At 45.2% G+C, this 19,893-nt stretch overlaps 1 long non-coding RNA gene across 9 annotated transcripts in view; it reads left to right on the top strand.

Annotated features, from left to right (window-relative positions):
• The window catches only part of LOC143648606 (uncharacterized), an 88,290-nt gene that overhangs the window by 61,865 nt on the left and 6,532 nt on the right, over positions 1–19,893 (top strand). For 5 of the 9 annotated variants that reach the window (XR_013158664.1, XR_013158660.1, XR_013158662.1 and 2 more), the window contains one exon: positions 3,455–19,326. This is a non-coding gene — a long non-coding RNA (uncharacterized LOC143648606). The remainder of the gene's footprint in view (positions 1–3,454; positions 19,327–19,893) is intronic. The other 4 variants (XR_013158666.1, XR_013158665.1, XR_013158661.1 and 1 more) reach the window with 3 other exon arrangements.

The following is a 19,893-nucleotide window of genomic DNA, read 5'->3' as shown; positions in this document are numbered from 1 at the left end:
GTTACAGGCTACTTTGAATAGCTGATGCAGAAAAGGAGATGGGCAGCAGGCTGTCCTGGGACATATCACTAGAATCCCATGCCTATGGGAGACCACTAAGGGTAGGTTTCCATGATGAGGCTGTATCATAATGGCCTCCGGATCTCACGGGACTGTTAAGTCTCAGTGATTGGGAGAGAACTGGATTTACCTGCTTGACTCCGGTAGGGTCAGACCCTGTTAACCTGAACACCCCACCCCCAATCCCAGGAAGGAGTGGTTGTCAGGCAGCTGCCCAGGAAGCCCACTGCTCATACCTTTCCTGCCCCCAGTGCCCCAGATCAGCTGTTGGGGGTTGAATCATCTGCCCCATTAAAGGCATAGTCATGTCCCAACCCCTGGTGCTGCAGGTATGAACCCATTTGTGAATAGACCCTTGAAGAAGTTGTTAGTTAAGCTGTGCCCAGATATGGCTGAAGTCCTTATGAGCAAAGGAAACTGGAATTAGAAAGTGGAGCCTCAGGTTGCAGCATGAAACTGAAAGTCAGCAGAACATGGAGAAAAAGGAAAAGGTGCTACCATGTGATGGAAAAGCCAAGTAACCTCAATCCTGGAAGGAAGCAAGCCTTCTACCCTCTGTAGCCACGTGCCAATACATTACTGTTGTTAAGGCAACCCATTGTGTATTTGTTTCAGCAGCCAGGAAATGAAAACTCCCAGTGATCAGGCCTTCCTACCCTCAGTGTCCAAGCACCACTAGTTAGTGTGACATCCCTTCCTCTCTGCAGTGAACAAAACCAAATTCCTTCCCTCCTGGGGCACAGGCTCTTGTGGGTGACACACAGCAAAACCAAGTAAGACATACACTGTGTCAAATGGTAACAAGCAGTCAAGAGCTGGGATTCAGCTCAGTAAAATGACACGTTTTAAAAAACTTACTCCCTCTTCCTTGTCTCCCGGGCCCATCAGTCTGGAACTTGTCTTCTAAACCTACCCCGCCCGAGTCTGGCCCTCACCTCATAGAATCTTCAGTCACCTGGGGTCTGGGAGGAGAGTCTCATCCCATGGAGAAGAAATCATACATCTTCTTCACGCAGACATAACAGGAGAGCATTAAGCTATAAATATTGTAAGTGCCCAGGTCACAGGGAGAAAGTGGTAGTTTCCACTTGTATGTATCCCAGAGGGGGCCATGTCATTTTAATCCATTCCTGTGGGTGCATGAGACCTTTGATTAGGTTATTTCAATTGAGGAATTTACCCAAGGTGAGTCTTAAGCCTTTTACTGGAGTCCTTTAAAAGAAATGAAGTTGAGAGAAGCTCAACACACATAAAAATCCCCAGAGAAGCTGAGGGACAAGGACACACCTAGAGAAACTTGGAGAGATAGAAGCTAAAAGAGAGAAGCACATAGCCAGAAGCTGGAAGCAACAGAACTCCAGAAAGAAGGACTAGCACATGCCGGCCCTGTGCCTTCCCATGTGACAGAGGTGTCCTGGATGTCAGCAGCCTGTCTTCAGCGTCCAGGTATCCTCCTATTGATGCCTTGAACTGACATTCTTCGCAGCTTTAGAAATGTAAATTTAGTTCTAAATTAGCAAATTTAGATTTAGCAGCAGATTTAGCAAACTGAAACACAGTTATTTTAAAAATAACCGCCCCCTGCCCATCCCAGCTCTGAGCTGGAATGCTGTGGTGGTGAAGGTTTGATGTGTCCCCTAGTGTGAGGCTGTCCTCTCCACCTGGGCAGGGCAATTGGGAACTGGGGACAAGACCCTTCAGGGGTCTTAGATCAGGGGTCACATAAAGTCATATGCAGAATGCGACTCTTTCTACCAGCTTAAGATGTGCTGTGACAGCCTTTCAAGGCTGTTTCCCTTATTAGGGTTAGGCCCTACCTACGTGGCTTGGCTGGGGTGGGCATTGGCCGTTCCCCTCCAGGGCAGAGTCCTCCTTGGGCTCTGTCTTTCAAAGGCTTTAGGGAGGATGGAGGAGTGGCCCAGCTCTCACAGGGGAGACACTGGCCCTTCTTGGTCAGCAGGGGCCTCAGTGGAGGGAGGAGGGAAACTTCACAGGCCTTTCCTGGGCTCTCTCCCAGAAAGTAACAGACTGCCAAGTGAAGCTCAGGGTCCATGAAACATTACAGAAGCAACCACTTAACTGGAAAAGTGGCATAGTAAAAATTAGCAAAGTTTTTGAAAGTCTTTATTCATATATATTTTATTTTCCTACCATTCACAAAGCAAACATAAATTATAAATAAGCAGGTTCGTTAACTGCTAAATAAAATCAGCAATATTCGGGACAATTTTCCTATGCTACAAGAGTGTCTGCAAGCCTTTGATAAGTGCATTTTTTTTTTAGTCCCCTTATTCTTTCTTTTTTTAAATGGGCAGGCACTGGGAATCAAACCTGGGTCCTCTGGCATGGCACGCAAGCATTCTTGCCTGCTGAGCCACTGTGGCCTGCCCAGTCTCCTTATTCTTGGTCTAGCTGTGCTTTCAGCTCCATGGAAATGGGCATGGAAAAGGCAAGTGTGTGTCCAGTTGGTTTTCGTTCACCAGTTGGCTCAGCTCTGAGTGTAATTTCCTGGTGTCAATACTACCATGGAGAGGTTCTGCCTCAGGAAGGCCCCAGGCTTTTATCCCTGATGTCTGCTGAGGCCGGGGCAGCCCCTCCTGTGGGCCAAGTCCCAGTGCAGAGCAGGTGGGCCTGGAGGGTGAAGCAGGGCCCCCCTCCAGCCGCTGGTCAGGGGCAGAGCTGCCCCTGCTCCCTTGGTCCTCTACCTGGGAAGATCCTGGGGCCCCTTCAGGTGCGTGGGGTGTCTCCAGACCCAGAGCAGGAGTTGAGGATCTGTCCCCACAGCATGTCTGGTGGAGCTGGGGCTGGTTCCTGTGGACAGAGCAGAATGGGAGGCAGCGTCAAAGGAACCTGCCGGAGAACATATCCTTACTCACTGTCTATCCGGTCGCCCACTCCTGCCTGCCTGGTCCATGGGGAAGACCCCATGAGCAGAGAACCCAGGGTGGGGAGGGTCACTGCCAGCTCATGAGGGTGAAACTTCATTTACAGGACAGTGTGGGTGTGTATACTTTACCCATGGACTTGAGTGCAGCTCATTCCATCTCCGCACTTCAAGCCCACCTGTATCTGATACAGAAACCTGCCCTCCCTGGATGGATCCTTCCAATCCAGGAGGTGCTGGGGGCAGTGGACATGGTTACCTGGTGTGAGCTCCACCCCACCTGCCGGACTTCAGTTCCATCGGTAAAACAGGATGCTAGCCTCCTAGATTGTCATCAGGAGGAGATGCGGGGAGGCCCTGCTGCCTCAGTTGGGGACACTGTTGGAATGTGGCTCGAGTACTAACATGAGTAAAGAGCCACCAAGAAGGGAGCCTGGGAGCAGAGCCCTCCTTCCAAGAATGTCAGCAGGAAGTGGCCCTGCATTTCTTTTTTCTTTTTCTTATTTTCAGCAGGACATGAGTGACTCCCTGGGGACCCTCTCCTAACCTGGAGCATCTGTTGATGGCACTGAGCTTTCCATGCCTCTGACCAAGTGACTGGAATGCACTGTCCTCAGTGGGCCATGGGGCCACCAGGGTGTGCAGCACCCTGTGAAATTGCAGCCCAGGAGGGCAGTGCCACCAATTGGAGCCAGACTGGGTGGCACCTGAGGACAGTACAAGCCCCCTCAGCAGGGAGCTGGGAGCTTTCCACCATCAAGGAAGCTGACTGTCCATGGAAACTGTCCCTAGCACTGGACTTCCTACATGTTACCTCAGAAGGGCAGAGCAGAAAGGTGATTTCATCCCTTCATCCCCCAGCTATCCCTTGGGGGCAAAAACCTGTGGAAATTCCACGTGAGTTCTAAAAATGGTAAGAAAAGGATGACACTTCCATGACTGCTAGAGGAAACCAGAAATGGCAAGGAGAGTTCTGGCCTGTGGGTGAGGAGCTATAGGCAGAGGGAGTGCGGGTGGGGTGGAGAAGAAGCAGAGGTCCCTCCGAGGTAGCTCTGTAAACTCACAAATCTACTGGATCCCCAAGGGAACTGGCACTGGGACCCCATCAGGGCTTGGGGCCAGCCTTGAGGCCCCTCATCTCTGCCTCTTTGAGCAGCTCTTCTGGTCTCTGTGCTTACTCCTCGTTGCTGCTTTCCTTCTGGACCACTCAGAGAAGCTTCCACAGCCTCCTGGACCCACGTCTCATTTTCATGATTCCGCATTCCAAAGACTGTAATCTGCTTGTCCCCAGCTCTTTGGCTGGGCCATGTACATCAAGGCATTGGCCAGTGTGCCCGTATGAAAATATCATGTAGCCCAGAAAAGACATGTTTTAATGCTGATTCAATCTTGTGGAGGGGCTTTTTCAGTTAATTCTGATTCAATGATGTATGTTGTGAATTTTTATTTGATTATCTCCATGAGGACATGGCACTCCCAATTGTGGGTGTGTCCTTTTGTTTAAATGGTGATGTGATTCCACCCTCTCCGGGTGGGTCTTGATTAGTTTAGTGGGATCAAGAAAGGAAACATTTTGGAGAGAGAAAGGACAGAAACCTCAGTGCCAACAGAGCAGATGTATACGGTTGGAGGTTATTGCTTCAGAGAACAGAGACATGGATATTTGGAGATGATTGGAGCCCAGCAGACATCACTGTGAGATGTTAAGTAAGCCAGAACTTGAAGAGAGCCAAAGGAAGCCAAGAGATTAAAGCCAGCCCTGGAGAAGCAAAGTGAGGAACCCCCACAGGAACAGAGGCTGAAAGCAATGAAGCCCAGGAGGAGGGAACCAACATGCCAGCCATGGGACTGCCAAGTTGACAGCAGTGTTCCTGACCCATCAACCTTCCTTGAATTAAGGTATCTTTTCCTGGATGCCTTAGTTTGGGCTTTTTTATAGGCTTATAACTATAAACTTATAACATATTAAATTCCCCTTTTAAAAGCTGTTCCAGTTTCAGTGTATCGTGTAGTGGCAGCTTGCAAACTAATACAGCTAACCTCTGGAAGGGCCCTTTTTTGATCAAGTAACCTCTCCTGGTCCCATCAGCTAATGGCAGGGCAAAAGGGGTGATGGGCTCTCTGTAAGAATGGGCATTAGGGTGGCAGTGGCTGGAGGGAGAATGGATGTTGCAGGCCAATTGAGAATTAGCACAGTAGAATTAACACATACTGAGCTAAGGCTGAACTGACACTTGGATCTCATAATTTCTACCCCCAGTGTAGCTGCTAAGGTACACAACAGGCACTCAGTAAGAGGTAACAGCCCCAGATGTCTTAGGTGAAGTCCTCATTTTCCTGGTAAGCTTGTTGGCAAGATTTAACTGGTGCATGAGGTAATTTTGGCTTCCTTTTCTTGAATGGCTTTATAAAGATTTCATACACATACCCTAAATTTTGCCCACTTCAAGTGTTCAATTCAGTGGTTTTAGTGTATTCACAGAGTTGTGCAACCATCATCATAATCTAATGTTAGCACATTTTCATCTTTCCAAAAAGACACTTGCTGCCCATCTGCCATCACTCTCCATTCCCCTGTCACCCTCCTAGCCCCTTGCTGCCACTAGTCTACTTCCTGTCTCTATAGATTCACCTATTCTGGACATTTCTTATAAGTGGGACCATAAGAAATGTGGTCTTTCATGATGGGCTCCTACTTAGCGTCATGTTTTCGAGGTTCATCCATGTTGTAGTATGTGTCAGTGCTTCATTCTTTTACATGACTAATAGCCCCTTGTATTGAGTCACCTGCACCCGGCACCCCACCTTCCTTACCTCCCCTGTGGGGAGCCTGACCAGGACATGTACAGCAAGATGAGGAACAGAAGCACCACGAAGGCAGCCAGGCCCACCCAGAAGGCAACGACGACCAAGTCTGTGGAGGGAAAGACACATTCCAGAGTTACTTTGATGTCAACAAAAGCAACAGCGAGTGAAATGAGCAGAAACAGGGTCCTGGGTGTGGTGTTCTCTCTTCTTCCGGCCTCTGAAGTCTTCTTACCATTGGGAAGATTTTCCTCTAACACACCCTCAGAACGACTGAGGGAGCAAAAGAAGTGGTTTTTTTCAGGGACAGCTAGCCACTGGGGCTCTTTAAGGGGATTGTCTGATGAGGGGAAAAAGCAGTAAAGGAAATCATGGGTGCCCCTGGGCCTGCTTCCTTGGCTGCCACTCCTACTCAAAGGAACAGTCCTGAAGAGTGGGTTCCCCTCCTTCCCTTCTCACCCAGGAGGGAGGGAGGGGGAGAAAAGGGCTGTGGGCAGCTCCAAGTAACAAGATGGAACCGACCTGGGGCCTTTGGTGACTGGTCCCAGAGCCAGAGAGAAAACTCACTGCCCTCTTCCCCCATGTGGGACATGACTCCCAGGGGTGTAATTCGCCCTTGCAGGACAGGAATCCTGGGATGAGCAGGGCCTGGCATCAAGGGATTAAGAAAAGCTTCTTGACCAAAAGGAGGAAGAGAGAAATGAGATGAAATAAAATGTCAGTGGCTGAGAGATTTCAAACAGAGTCAAGAGATTTTCTTCGAGGTTATTCTTATGCATTATATAGATTTCTCTGTTTAGTTTATGTCATACTGGATTGGCTGGAGGGAAGTACCTGAAATTGTTGAACTGTAATCCAGTAGCTTTGATTCTTGAAAATGATTATATAACTACATAGCTTTTACAGTGTAACTGTGTGATCATGAAAACTGTGTGTCTGATGCTCCCTTTATCCAGGGTATGGACATATTGGTAAAAAAATAATAATAATAAGGAAAAATAAGTATGTAAATAATAGTGGGGATAAGGTAAGGAGTTAAATAAATTGGGTAGATGGAAATACTAGTGGTCAATAAGAGGAGGAGGGCTAAGGGCTATGGGATGTGTGAGTTTTTTCTTTTTTCTTTGTATTTCTTTTTCTGGAGTGATGCAAATGTTCTAAAATATGATTACAGTGATGATCAGGATGGCAGAGCAACAAACTGGAAGGTAGCTAGGCTCCTGAGGATTTCATGGAAAAGACTCCCCACTCCAGCCTTGGAGACTGTTACATGAGAAAGCTACCAACTTCTATTTCATTAAGCCATTGTCATTTTGGTATTCTATTCACCGAAATCAATTTTCCTTTTAGAATCAGTAAAGAAACTGACTTTTTCAATGATTATATCAAAACTTAAAAATTCAAATGAATGTTAACCTTCGAAGTAATCATCCTCTGTCCCCCAGAGCCTTAATTTCTGAAAATACATTTATTGGTCAAACATTTTAGAATGTCTATTTTGGAATGACCTTGAAGAATTAGTTTGTGAATACGTATGCACACACACACACACACACACACACACACACACACACACACACGCGTGCACACGCACATGCCATTTTTATTACTTTATAACGTGGTGTTTCACTTTTGTCACCCAGATGGTTTCAGTCAGCTTAATCATCTGTTTCATTCACTGGACTTGTTTTTGGATGATTGTTAACTGTTTTCAAAAAGCTAATCCGTCCTCAAAAGATATGCATAATTTGTCACTGTGGATGTTTCATAGAATGTGCCATGGTCATAAAATCAGTGCCAAAAGAAGAGTTTCAAGAAGTTTTTGAGCAATAACAGAATCATTCAAGCATCACATCACCCTTTTCCCCAGGGCTGCCTTGATGGGAAATGTGTTCACGTCATTCGGAACGTCCTTTGCTTAAAAATAACTTTCACTGCTTATGTCCTGCACATGGGACCAACCATTTGCTGAAGAGTTAGAATCATAGTTAAAGCCACGATCCTGAAATTGCTCTAAACAAAAGGAAAAATTTATAGGCAAATCCCTTGTTCATTCTGTATATTGAGTTCTCTATAGTGTGTTCAGGAGAGATTGGTTAATTATGTGTTTTTGTTTTTGTGCTCCTGGCTCTTTGAGCAGCAGATGAACAAATTGCCTTATAGTTGAAGCTTCTGGAAACAGCACATTGGCAGAAGTCAATGTGGACTATGACCAATTCTTTATAATACATAATTAAATGTAAGGAGACATATTGACCCAAGAGGTAAATAGCGACGGCATTAAAACCAAGCACCGCTCAAGGGAAATCAATGCATCTTACAGTCCCTAGGAGGGAACATTAGAACAGGATCTGGTGACGCATCATATTCAAATCATCTGCGTTGCTACTGTAAGGTTGGAGTATGGACTTGGTTTTCTTCTAAGCTTAACCTCAGAAAAAGGGATGTAGGTTGAGCAGACATATTATTGGTCAGATTGGCCCGGACCTCAGGAAACAGATTTGCATTTTCCACCTGGTTCACCTTATTGGAAAGATTCTTAATCTTTCAATGAAACAGTCAGAAGCCACCAGGGTTAAAAGCCTTGTGAAGTCCCTGTAACATAATCACACTAGATTTTGAACCATCCCTGGTAAAGAACCATTGCAGCCTTCAGCTTAACACTGGTTCCACATAAAAACATACACAGATTCCTAGATGCTTCCAGATAGTCTGTGCAACCAAGATGATATATTCCAGCATATGGCACAGATGCTAAAATCTTAAACTCCTTCCTGCTTATTTGGTTACACAAATGAGCCCTGGGTAGTTTGATTTCTATTTTGCCTCCCTACTAAGCACAAGAGATGAACCTAGCTCAGCCTACCACATTTCAAACCCTTCCAGTGAGATCTGAGAGAGAGCTTAACTTTTTTTTTTTTAATATTTTTGTTGAGAGATCTCCAAGCCCACGCAGTCCGTCCAAAGTATACAATCAATGCCTCACAAATATCATCACATAGTTGTGTATTCATTGCCTTGATAGTTTTTAGAACATTTGCACCACTCCAGAAGAAGAAATAAAAACATACATTCCATACCGCTTACCCCTCCCTCTCATATATGACTGGTATTGCAATCTACCCTTTTTTTTTTTACATCTCCCCTACTTATTCATTTTTTTGTCCTTACTTTTTACTCATCTGTCCATACCCTGGATAAAGGGGGCATCAGCTATAGGGTTTTCACAATCACACGATCACTGTAATCGCTATATAGTCATACAATCATCCTTAAAAATCAAGGCTATTCAAAACTAAATGTAAACAAGCAAGGGGCATGGAAGAAGGGTAGGGATTCTATGCGGAAGAAAAGAAAATGTCTCCATATAGATTATGGTGGTGAAGGCATGTCTATTAGGTTGGATTGTATGATGTGTGAATAAAATTGTTTAAAAATGAACAGAGAAAGTGTGCAAGGGTAGTTCAGTGGTAGAATTCTTGCCTGCCATGCAGGAGTCCCAAGCTTGATTCCTGACCCATGCATTTCCTTGAAAAAAAAAAAAACAAATGGTGCTGCAGTAATGGGATAGTAACACAGAAAAAGAATACAATGTGACTGCCACCATACAGCATACAAAAAAAAAAATTGAAGAACAGAGAGAAATGAGTGCTAGAGAAAATGTGGAAAAAGTGATGTGCCTAGTTACTGTTGGTAGGGAAATGAGAGGAAATGCTCTTGGAGGGCAGTGTGGGGGTTCCACAGGAGGCTAGGGGTGGAGTCGGCATATGATGTTGGAAACCCATTGCTGTGCATATACCGGCAGGGACTGAGAGTGGGGATATGAATGGACATTTGCACACTCGTGTTTATGGCAGCAATGTTCCAGATTTGCAGTGGATGGAGGTGGCTTAGAGGTACGACAACTGAGGAATGGAAGGGTAACTGTGGTGTTTACATACAACATACTACTGAGCAGCTGCAAGAAGGAATGAAGTTGTGAGATATGCAACTAGGCGAATGAACCTTAAGGACAGTATGTTGAATAAAATAGAAATAGAAAGACAAATATTATCGTGCCTCATGCTTATGGATTAACTATAATATACAAACTCAGAATTGAAGTCAAGAGCTCAGGTTATCAGGTTGGGGTCTATTGTAAAGGACCCTAGACTGTAAGCTCTTATAGCAGGCACATACAGGAGTTGTAACTAATATTTATAAATTCTGAGATACTGCGCTATTTGTATGTAACCTGGTTGTTCCCTGAAACTTTGGATATATATATGACACCTGAGACTCAGAGCACTGAAGCTATAAATTCAGCATTCAGCAACTGTTAAAAAAATTGAATTCGTATCTGGAGATATGAATGAAGCTGATCTGGATAGAACTAAAGTAAATTAGAATACTAGGTAAAGAATGATATGTTTCATATTTTCAAACTTCAACCTCTGTGCAAGACCAAAGGAAGAGATGTTTATTTGGTGCAAAATTTACATTTAGGGTAGCATATTATCTAATTTAACTTGTATGGTCAGTTTACTTGAACATCATAATTACATGGAATCTTGAACAGGGTGTGAGATCATGTTGGTTTATATAGGTTAGTGTGATTGATGCTTTGATATATTCCAGAGTAATTTGGGCAAAGAATACAAAAGTATTTGCAAAGTCCCCTTGGGGTACTGGGGAGAAAGGAGGAACTGTTCAACTTTCCCTTCTGGGCAATTCCTGATATTCTCGAAAGCAGTGGAGACAACCAATTCATTAGGCTGAGCCCCCAATCTTGGGGCTCACCCCTACGAAGCTTACTCCTGCAAAGAAGCTAAGCCACTGATAATTGTAGCTAAGAGTCACCTCCAGAGGACCTCTTTTGTTGCTCAGATGTATCCTCTCTCTCTAAGCCAACTCTGCAGGTAAACTCACTGCTTTCCCCCCAACATGGGACATGACTCCCAGGGGTGTAAATCTTCCTGGCAACATGGGACCTAACCCCTGGAGAACAAAAGGAGAAGAGAGAAATGAGACAAAATAAAGTCTCAGTAGCTGGGAGATTTCAAACAGAGTCAAGAGGTTATCATGGAGGTTGTTGTTACGTATTATATAGATATCCCTTTTTAGTTTATGGTGTATTGAAGTGGCTGGAGGGAAGTACCTGAAACCATTGAGCTGCATTCCAGTAGCCTTGATTTTTTCCTTCACATTGTAAAAAATGTTTTTACATTTATAATTTCCCTGCAGAGAGGGGTGGAGGAACTGGTTTATGATGCCTGGAAAGGAACCCCACATAGAGGAACTGGCACAGTGCAAGAAAGCTGGATTGGTCAGCAAAGAAGCCAGCAAGAGGGGTCACCTGCATTCTGCATTGTGACTATCCGTCCTCACATGGATCATGCTGATCCTACCTGTCTGAGCTTCCTAGGGCTGCTGTAATCACATACCTCAAACCCCATGGGTTAAAATGACAGAAATTCATTGTCTCACAGTTTGAGAGTTCAGAAGTCCAAAGCCAAGGCTTCAGCAGGGCTGAGTTCCCTCTGAAACCTGTAGGAGAGAATCCTGCCTGGCCTCTTCTAGCTTCTGGTGGTGGCTGGCCATCCTTGGCATTCCTTGGCTTGTAGACACATCACTCCAGTCTCCACGTGCTCCATCTCCAAGGGCTTTCTCCCCACTGTCTGTCTGTTGGCATCTTCTCTTTTCATAAGGACACCAGTTATATTGGAGTAAGGTCAATATGCAACTCATTCACCTGCAATGACCCTTTTCCAAAAACTGAGGGCCTAAGGGGCTGCGACAGCACCACATCTTTTTGGAGTACATGCTTCAAGCTCTGTGGTAGTTGGGTTCAGCTGACAACTTGGCCAGGTGATGATGCCCCTTAGTTCTGTTGCTGTGGACTTGAATCATTAGCATGTGAAGTTCATCTATGACTGATTACATCGGCAGTCGGCTAAGGGGAGTGCGTTCTGCAGTGAGTGATGTTTAATTTAATTAGCTGGAGGCTTAAAACAGAGAGGTCAGAAGAGAGCTCAACACAGCACAGCCCAAGCAGCTCAGCATCCCTCATATGGGCACTCAAGGCTCAGCCCAGATATTTGAAGAGGCAGAAAGAAATCGCCCCAGGGAAGGCCAGTGGTACCCAGAAACCAGGAGAGAAGGCCAGCTGATGTTGCCTTGTGCTTTTCTCATGTAACAGAGAAACTCAGATGAAAGCTAGCTGTCTTTCCTCTGAAGAACTATAAGTTGTTAACGTAATAAATCCCCTTTTAATAAAAGTTGATCCGTCTCTGGTGTGTTGCATTCTGGCAGCTTGGGCAGTCTGAAACAACCCCTAACAGGGATCAAGTGTGAGACCACTACCCACCTAGAGGAGTGGTGGGCATCCCACAGTCCAGGTGGGGGCTAACCTCTGGGGACAGGGCTCTGAGGGCAGTCATATGTGTCTAGCAGTAGAGAAAGAGCCAGGTCGATTCTGTCCCGGCAGGAGGACACAAACCTGGGAACAATGCCAAAGAAGCACTGCCCTCCCTGCCCCCTCGCCTCCTCCCTCCTCTCACTCCAACCCAAGACTTGGTCACCAGACCGGATGGGGCAGGTGGCTGGGAACAGAAGGAGCTGCCACCAGCCAATGGCAGGAGAAGCCGACCTTTCCCCAAGCTGCGGGCAGAGGACATTCTAACTTCACATTCAATTTGAAAGTTGTATTTTGTTTCTTTTTCAGGAAAAAAAAACTTTTAAATTTATTTCACAGGACATTTTCTTTGGTAGCTGAAGTGTTTGGAGGACATTTTTTCAAATTTAAAAGGGAGCGGTGAAGCAAAGCGGGCCTGATCAGAATTTCACCCTGGGAAAGAATCATGCCCAGAAGTAGCTTTGCAGAGATGATTGTGAGAAAAATAAGAGCTGCATTTGATTGCACTATTTGAAGGCTACTCACTCAATGTACTGGTGCCTGTATTTATATAAATGGAGAAGAAAAAAAGACTGGAAGGACATTGCATTTCAGCAGAGCTGGCTCCGATTAGGAGACAAGCCACTCAGTAGACTAATGGGAAAAGTTTAACATAAAGTATTATTAACTGTGATAAAAGAGTAACTCTGAGATGTAAGGAAACTCTGCATGGTGCTGTAGGTCTAAGGACCCCGGAAGGACAAACTCGGGTTTCAGACCTGTTGGAGAAGATGTGTGGATAGCAGATAGCAGGGGAGTGTGGTAAGTTTAGCCAGGTCAGAGCTGGCCAGAAACTCCTGGATAAAGCAGATGGAAGAAGGGGAGTCAGAGCCGGGGCCCGGCAGGGCTTGCAGCCCCGGGGTCACAAATGGCTGTGCACAGGCCACGGAGGGCTTCAGTTTCTACGTCAAGAGGGCTGTGGAAAGGTCATGGCCAGAGCCAGGCTGCCAGACCCCAGAGGGACCGCGTTCCAGGCTGGTGGCAGGGCTGGCTCCCCAGATGTCCTCACACCCACGCTACTGACGCAGCCCCCCAGCCCCTCCCAGCAATGCCCCTCCAGAGCCTAGTCCTGGGGAAGCTGAATGCATGGTCAATTTGAAAAGAGAAATGCATAAAGGGATCCCATCGATTATCACAGAGCCTGTACGAAGGGTGCACTGGGAGCTGAGAGGCAACACATCGATGACTGACACAGATGTTCATCGTGAAAATGTGTGCAAGAGCTGCCCTATTTCACATCATTTATTCATTCACTCATTGCACGAAGACTGACTGTGTGCCTACCACGAACCAGGCACAATTTGGGCACTGGGGAGGGAGAGCCAGGCAGACAAAGCTCCCTGCTCTGCTGTGTCATTTGTTCTGGGAGGAAGCTGCCCATGAGTCACTCCAGGTGTGCTGGGAGAAGCCCTGGAATTTAAAATCGGACACTGGAATTTAAGTCCCAGCTCCAACAACTGGGTGCGCATGACCCAGGCATGTGACATCTCTGGGCCCTGCAACACCACCACCCCCTGCCCCGTGCCCTGTAGCTCTATTCTTGGATCCATAGCACACTCACACACACCCAACCATGTGTGCCTGCTTCTCCTTTCTATGCTGGAAGTTTTCAGTGGTGGAAATCTTTTCCAGCTTTATATTTCTTGCTCCAGCACTCCACCCATTTTCCTGACCCAGTGGCACCTCCCCCCACCCTCCACTCTAAATTTATAGTCACACTAGAGGGATATTTACAGCAGCAAACCACACTGTGTTCCTCTCACCACAGCTTACAGGACAATCTCTGGGGTGGCTCCCTTAGAATCTGGCCCCCATGTAGTCTACAGCACATCCCCTGTGGCTCTTTCTGGAAGCATCTTCTGGGTCACTCTTCCGGCAGGAACCCCCATATCTTCCTCCCCCAACCCCCCTTCCACCTTTAGATTTAGAAGTGTAACTGTTCCATCCCTGCCTGGCCCATGCCAGCCCTGTGTCTATCAGGCAAACTCCCATGTCTTTTCCAAGACTCAGCTTAGCTGCATTTTTCCTATGATGACTCCCTTAGCCCCACTGGTCTCCCCTTCCCAGACCTCTTACTTCCCCTCCAGGGTGTCCTTCTGTGGGCTGCATGCACACATTTGCCAACCTCTGGCATAATGCCATTGACTGAATAACGGCTCCCTAATGATTCGTGCCCCCCACCTGCCGGACAGCTGAGAATAAACACAGAGCAAATGTTTGCTGTTTTCATCAAAGCGGTGTCATCTACAAGAAGGGTCTGTTCTAGAATAAAAGGGACATAACCAGGAACAGGAACTAATGTGGCTCAGACAAAGCAGCTCTTCAGTACATTTTGGGGGGAATTAGGGAAAGTTCAGTATGGATCAGCTACTGGAAGATACTAGGAAATGATTATGGAGATGTTTTAGGTGTTCTAGTAGTGTTAGGTAAGCTGTGTAGTGAAATGTCCTTATTAAATTTTGTAATGAAGCATTTGGTAGAGGAACATGTAATCTTACTTGAAAATAGATTTTCATAAAATAGATGGTGATCAAATAAAAGCGTTCTTGAAAAAATTCTTTTTAGTCTTGTGCCTTCTTGCCTCCCGCTGCCAGCACAATGCCTGACCTGCACAGGCACTTACAAAATGTTGGTTGTTAAATTGAGCAAAGGCACGAAGGACGGAAACAGTCTGGTATGTTTCTGGTACGGAGAGGAAGTGGGTCTCATTGGGAAGAATGAAAACCTAAATTCCACAGGATCAAATCGAGGAGGGACTGCAAAGAGGAAGAGGGGAGCTGGGACTGGCTAGACTGGGAGCTGGGACTGGCTAAGGAGGACACTGGGAAAGCATTAAAAGGTTCTGCTGCACGTTTTGACAAAGGATGGCAGGTCAGTCAGCTTGTCGTGGTAGGCAAGGTGGAATGGAGAGGCAAAGGAGGGGAGGGATTGGGGTGTGCATCCACGAGGCTTTTTTGACAGCCAGATATGACAGGTCAGGCTATCTGAGGGCAGTAGCTGTGGAAATGTAAGGGTGGGATTGATCCATATTTTAAAGAAAGAATCAATAGGACTTAGGGATGCATCAGAATATTAAGGGGAGGAATGCCTTCTGGAACAAATAGATGCAGGGAATGACATTTTCAGGGATGTGGGAGAGGATGAGAATGAGTTCAAACATAAAGTGTTTGAAGACATAGCAGATCACTGACACAGAAATGTTTGTTAGGCAGGTGGCAAATTTGTAATGGACACTTGGGAGAATGAAAAGGATAATGTTTAGAAAGAGATGATCGAAGCATCATTGGGACATATCTGAAGGTGGGAAAGTGGATGAGACTGTGGGGGTGGAGGTGGGATAGGGAAATGAGTTGTGGGACTGTAGGTTGAGTCTAGAGTCACTCCACACAGTGACATCATGAACAGTTAACACAGCTGTGCACTGCCCAAGGATCCTAGCTCAATTTGGGATCCATGTGGGTCACATGGAAAAGCCCTTTTCTAATTTTCTCTAAGATATGCTTTAGTGGCACTTCTGTTTATGGAGTTTGAGGAAAGAGGAGAATCAAGGTGTATTTGTTTGTTAATTGCTGCTTGAATGCAATATACCAGAAATGGAACGACTTTTTAAAAAGGAATTTATTATGCTACAAGTTTAATAGTATGTTACAAATTTACAGTTGCAAGGCTATAAAAATGTCCAAACTAAGGCATCCAGAGAAACATACCTTGACTCATAAAAGGCCGATGGTGTCCAAACACTTCTGTCAGTTGAGAAGGCGCACGGCTGGTATCTGCTGGTCCTTTGGCTTCTGATTTCAGACAGCTTCCTCAGGGATGTTTTCTTTCTGCATCTCCAAATGCCTCTGTCTGTGTCAGCTCTGAAGCAACTGTGTTTTCTCCAAAATGTCTCCCCTTTTAAAGATCTCCAGTAAATTGATCAAGACCCAATTTGAATGGGCGAAGTCACATCTCCACCTAACCAAAAGGCACACCCACAATCAGGCCTGTCATATCTCCATGGAGTAATCTAACCAAAGGGCCACACCCATCATTGGATGGGTCACATCTCTATGGAAGCAATCTAATCAAAAGCTTAACAATAGATCTGTTTAACAATCTGTTTAACAATAGATCTGCTCCTATAAGATTGGATTAGGAAAAAGAACACGGCTTTTCTGGGGTACAGAAGAGCTTCAGGATGGCACATGGGGTGACCAGCCATCCTGATTTGTCTGGGACAGAAGCGTTTCACAGGATGTGGAACTCTCCATACGAAAACTGGGGCAGTCCTGGGCAGACCCAGGGGCATATTTGTCCTAAGGAGAATGCAAAAAGGGAAAGAAGAAAAAGATCAGGAGTGGCAGAAGTCAGAGTGTCACAGAAGCCAGGGGGGAATATGACACTGGTCACTGCAGGTTGAAGTTTTCTGAAGAGATGGTTTCAGTAATTAGGCACAGAAGCCTAATTGCAGGGATCCAGAGAAGGTGAATGTAGAGGGGGAACTGGTGGCAGTGACCGTGGCCACCCATCCAAGAAGTCTGGCCACCAGATGGGAGAGACTTGGGCTTGTGGTCCAAGAATGCAGTGGAGATGCAGACGGATGGATGTTTCAGACCCAGAGGAAGAGCCTGGTGAAGAGAGAGATCCTAGAGGTACAGGCTCTCCTGCAAGGAGGCAAACCTGGAGAGCACTGCTGCATTTTGACGAAGTGACGATGTGTCTGCTCCACGCTGGGCTCATGTGGTGGTTCAGCTCTGCATATGTTGGTCATTTCTATGACCTGCTTTGTTGTGGCTGCAGTGCCGGTGACCCAGAGGTTCCCACCTCCCGCTGCCACCACTAATAGTCCTTGATTGATGACCACGTTGTTCAAGCTACTGAATCAAGATGTTTGAAATTCTTTCCAAGCACCCAGAGTGTGGAGTTATTGTCACCTTCCTTTCCCTCCTCAGCTGCGCTTGTCCCTGTCCCACTGCTACAGGGGGTGGGTGTTTGCCCCGAAACAGGCCCAAGAGGAGAGGGGAGATGGTACGTCCTTGTGACCCATCCAGAGTGCCTGCAGTGGTTATCACACAGAGAATGTATAGCAGCGTCCATATGAGTGTGGGAGTGTATGTTTGCGTGTATGTGCATGCACATGCTTGTGCAAGTGTGTGCATATGGGTATATGGACACAACAAAGCACTCATCCGCTAGGCACTGAAAGGTTAACATGGATTTTTTTTCCTGAGTGGTAAAATGAAGTCATTTGCTATCTGAATCTTTTACTAAGAGCATAGTAACCTTTCAAAAAGATAGTTTAAAAAATTGAATTATGTAATAGTCCAAATATGCAGAAAAATATAGAGAAAAATGTGACAAAATCTATAGGTCCATAAACCATGTTGCCATATTTGTTTTAAATACTAACAAAAAATTAAAATTTTATGAATAGAGTTGGAATCTTCCACTATCTCACCATTCCCCTTCCCCCAGGAAACTACTATCCTGAAATTGCAGTGTGCAATTAAACTTTCCCACACATGGGAATCTCCTTTAACAATATACTGTGGGTTTTTGCATTTAAAAATTAATGAAAATTAATTATATAATTAATAACAGTAAATTCATTTATAATTTTAAATGTAATTATGATAGTATAGTGGTAATTCACAATATAAGTTCTACTGAATGTGTAATTTTACAACTTGCTTTTTTCCTTCATTACATTTTAGAGATTAATCCATATTGACATAGGTAGAATATCTGATTCGTGCATTATAATCATAATGTGTTATTAGTTATTATACACATGTATATACACATAACTACAATGTTATTTATCCTATCTCCTGTCAATTGGTATTAGGTGGTATAGTAGTTTGGAGTGTTATATACCCCAGAAAAGACTATATATTTTTAATCCATTTCTATGGGTGCAGACTTATTGTGGGTGGGACTTTTTGCTTAGGTTATTTCAGTTAAGGGGGTCTTAATCCTTTACTGGAGCTTTTCATGAGAGGCAGAAACACTGAGAGAGAGAGAGAGAGAGAGAGAGAAAGAGAGAGAGAGATTAGAGAAACATTCAGAGATGCTAAGGACCCACAGAGGCTCAGAGAAGAGGCCACTGATAGCAGTGAAACCTGGCAGTGAAGGACCAGTAGGTGCTGGCATATGTCTTCCCATGTGACAGAGGAACCCTGGATGTTGGCAGCCTATCTTCAGAGAAGGTATGTCTTCTTGATGCCTTCATTTGGACATTTTCATGGCCTTAGAACTGTAAATTAGTAAACTAACAAATCCCCACTGTAAAAGCCAATCCATTTCTGGTGTATTGCATTCTGGCAGCTTTAACAAACCAAAACAGGTGTTTTCCAATTTTTGTCTATATTAACTTTGACCAGGGAATGTCGAAAGCCTCCTAATACATGTCTCCTTGTGGGCGGTTTCTCCAGGTGATTGCTGAGAAGGAGGAGCTGCTGAATTATGACTTGACTTGCGAGCATCTTCAACTTTTCTCATCCTTACCAAGTTGCTCTCCAAATGCTGGACCCAATTTTCACCTCCATTGGCAGCATGTGACAGTTCTAGCTTGTCTACATTCTTCCTGAACACTCTGAATATCAATCTTTGATTTTTTGCTCATTCAAAACATATAGAATAGTATTATATTGTTCTTTTTCAATGCATTTCTCCAATGACTTGTGGAATTTAATATTTCCTCATATTCATTGGCCATCTGAATTTCCTCTTCCTTTTCATATTCTTTGTCCATAATTCTAATTTGGGGTAGAGGTGTGTATTAGTTAGGGTTCTCTAGAGAAACAGAATCAATAGGGAACACTCGCAAATATAAAATTTATAAAAATGTCTCACGTGACCATGGGAATGCAGAGTACAAAATTCACAGGGCAGGCTGTGAAGCCGACGATTCTGATGGAGGGTCTGGATGAACTCCACAAGAGAGGCTCACCAGCAGAAGCAGGAAGAACCTGTCTCTCCTGAATTCTCCTTAAAAGGCTTCCAGTGATGAGATTAAGCATAACTCATTGCAGAAGACACTCCCCTTTGGCTGATTACAAATGGAACCAGCTGTGGATGCAGCTGATATGATCATGATTTAATTCTATGAAATGTCCTCATCGCAACAGACAGGCCAGCACTTGCCCAACCAGACAAACAGGTACCACCACTTGGCCAAGTTGACACGTGAACCTGACCATGACAGGGTGTTTGAGTGTATTTGTGGTTTCCAATTTAGGAGAAAAAATATATTTCCAGTAGGACAACCTTTTTGATGTTCCCTGAATATCCCAGGTCCCCTCCTGCCTCAGAGCCTTTGCCATTTTCTGTTCTTGATATGGGAATGCTCCTTCCCTGAAGGATCTCCCTTGAGAGATCCTCAAGGCTTGATCTCTCCAACTTTCACCTCTTCAAAGGTCACCTTGGGGAGGCCGTGGCTGACCACTCTATTTAAGGTTGCAATCCTTCCTTGGGTACCAGCTTTTCCTAGCCTCCCCTCCTGTTTCAGTTTTCTCTGGAGCATATATTGCCATCTGATATATTTTTCTTGCTTATAGTGGATTAAAGACTGCCCCCAATTCTTTACACTCCTTCTGTTGAGAAATGGGTTCTGGTTCCCCTTGAATCTGGGCTAGCCTTAATGATTTCTGTGATGGATAGGATGTAACAGAAAAGATGTTCTAGGACTCTTGAGACTAACTCCCATATGAGTCTCTTGGAGTGGTTA

The sequence above is a fragment of the Tamandua tetradactyla genome, chromosome 10 (assembly GCF_023851605.1).
Source record: "Tamandua tetradactyla isolate mTamTet1 chromosome 10, mTamTet1.pri, whole genome shotgun sequence".
Classification (NCBI taxonomy): domain Eukaryota; kingdom Metazoa; phylum Chordata; class Mammalia; order Pilosa; family Myrmecophagidae; genus Tamandua; species Tamandua tetradactyla.
This window is presented reverse-complemented; position numbering and strand designations above follow the sequence as displayed.